A 2,702-nucleotide genomic window follows, 5' to 3' on the forward strand; every position below is an offset into this window, starting at 1 on the left:
AGATGGATCGGACTGATGAAGATCAAGAGACCGAAGATGCAATGGATCAACGAAATGGAAGGTGAAAGGGTGGTTTATGCAGCGGATTGAAGATGATGAAAGGGGGGGGAAATGATGCAGCGGGTAGAAAGGTGGATTGAAGTGAACTTCCAAGAGAGATGAAAATCTCTTAGACTTCAGGCTCGAGTTCAACTTAGATATGACTCACTAAGAAGAAAACAAGTTGAGAAGATATTACACACTTCTCAGATCAAACAAGTAAAAGAAAGGTTTTTGATTAAAATGTTTGATGAGAAATAAAAGAGAGATACATGGTCTTTAAATAGGAGAAGGGGAACGAAGGAGAAGAGTCTAGAAGGAGAAGAGGTCGAGCTCATGCAAGAGTCCACACTCATGCAAGCTCATGCACAAAGTCTTGGAAATTACAAAGCAATAAATGCAAAGAGATAGAAAGAAAATGGGCCAAGGCCTTTGTGGGGAACCTTGGACCACGAATTGGGCTGGCAAAAGGGCTTGAAAATGTTACTTAGGCCTCATTAAAAACCTTGTCAAGAAAACCCAATGGGACAAAACTTGACCAAGGGAAAAAGAGCACCAAAGCAACATTTTACCCTTTACCGAGCACCTTGAGCTGTGAGCAACGTCCGAGTGGTTTGAGTCACGTCTTCTAGCTTCTTGTCCAGCTCCTTGAGTAGTCCAGTGATGGCTTGGTTGAACCTCTTGGACCGTGACCTTGTTATAGGACCCGCCGGAACGGTTAATGCTTTCTCCGCTGCTTCCGCTGGTACAAGCTGTTCCTCCGGTGCTTCCTCTGGTTCAAGCTGGTCCTCCGGTGCTTCCTCATGTTCGAGCTGCTCCTTAGGTCCGTGTGGTTTTGTTGAGCCGTCCATGGTCTCATCAGTGGATATGTCAGAACAGTTAATCTCGGGTATAATTAATCTCAAGTTAATATTAAATTTTGTTATGTTGTTGGTGTAGGAGCTGATGCAGGAAGAGGAGAGTATATCTTATTTACTACTATCTAACAAAAATGTGTCCGAGTTCCAGAGTATACCATAAAAGGATATTGTAAGTTAATTTTCTTTCTTCTTTTTGAATTTCTAATATGAAATATGATCAAGTGTAGATAATTTTACGGCCACCCAATAAGTTTTGTATATACTCTTTCCTGGCAACATTTTTTTGGTTTTTCTTCGCCGGAGATTAGAATTACTTATATATTTATTTTATTTTTCATTCTTGTTCCTATGTGATAACTATGTTTTTTTAAGTAGAGGATTACCATCAATGCATGATGACTGTTATTCATGCTCTGCCTTGAAATATTTTCCTAGACAAAAGAAAATTATGAGTGCAATTGTTCTTGTGCATGTTATATTGGTTCAAAATTTGAATGGGATGTGCATTCACTCTGTCAGTACGTTCAATATGGATATAAGTGCATTTGTTGCCTCACACAAAACAATGTGTTTATTGCTTCTTATTGAACGCACTAAGAAAAAAGTGTTTGAAACTTTTTTCTTAGATAGAATTCTCAAGTCATGACCATTTTCCTCTTTCTCTCTCTCAGATCACTGGCAGCTCCAACTCGATGAATTCACAGGCTTGTGTACTTCAGCTCAAAGGTATACACAAAACCACACAAATCTTTAACAAATCTGTTTGGTGTTGTTCTTTGTTATTGAATTCGATTTGTTTTGGATTTGTTCAGATCTTTGTAAGCATCCTGTAGATCCTAATTTGATTCTCCGAAAAAAATTATATATTTTTTCGAAAGGGTTTCTCCAGGCCCGGCCCGGAGCTAAAGCTGGTAAAGCTAGGGCTTTAGGCAGCAGATACTTATAATTTAATTTAGGAGCATCATATCATTAATGACTCGTGTGGTACAGTGGTATAAACATCCATATACCTTTAGAAGTTGAGGGGTTCGATTCTACCCGGTGCATTTTTTATAAAAATATTTTGTTTTCTTTGTTTAGCAATGGAAAAAAAAATTCTTTGCTTCAGGCAGCAATATAACTTGCGCCGGCCCTGGGTTTCTCTGAATCTGTCTAAGTAGTAGTTTTGATGATGTATAAGGATTTACTTCATGTGTGTCATTTATCCTCTTTAACTATTCTCTGTAACTATTCTCTGTAACTATTATTGTATTATGTTCTAACGCTGGTACTTTTGGTCATTTTGCTTTTGTGCGGTTTAGGTCTTGAGATAAGCAGAGGAAAGATGCGTTGAAAATTTGGTTAGTGAATATCTTCCTTTACTTTACCACAAAATCACCTTAGTATTGTATTAATGAGTTGAAAGTATTGTATTATTTTTGATCAACTTCACATTCTTGTGGATTTTATCTCAGTTTGTCAAGTGGAATCCAAGAAGATAACAACATACAAAGACATAAAACTCTCTTTTCCATTGAGGTAAACAATGCTTAACCTTGAAGGAGCTTCTTCAACAAAGGTTTATCACAGTGCATGTTGGTGTTATTCTTGTATAATCTAAAACCTTAGGTTATGAAGATTAGATATTTCATTAAATGTAATATATGTTATGTATGTTTTGTGTAATGGATATTTTTAATGATTTATGCAATAAAAATAGTTACATATAAATAAATTTTGCAAAACAGGATTTTAATATGCAAATTATATACAAATTCAATTTAATACAGCAAAAAAAAATTATGTGAATACTATGACAAATTA

At 36.2% G+C, this 2,702-nt stretch overlaps 1 long non-coding RNA gene across 1 annotated transcript; it reads left to right on the forward strand.

The window, feature by feature from the left end:
- On the forward strand, positions 1,592-2,390 carry LOC109129239. The gene is made up of 3 exons (XR_002035425.1): positions 1,592-1,625; positions 2,201-2,239; positions 2,354-2,390. It is a non-coding gene; the product is annotated as an uncharacterized LOC109129239 (long non-coding RNA).

The sequence above is a fragment of the Camelina sativa genome, chromosome 15, assembly GCF_000633955.1.
Source record: "Camelina sativa cultivar DH55 chromosome 15, Cs, whole genome shotgun sequence".
NCBI lineage: Eukaryota > Viridiplantae > Streptophyta > Magnoliopsida > Brassicales > Brassicaceae > Camelina > Camelina sativa.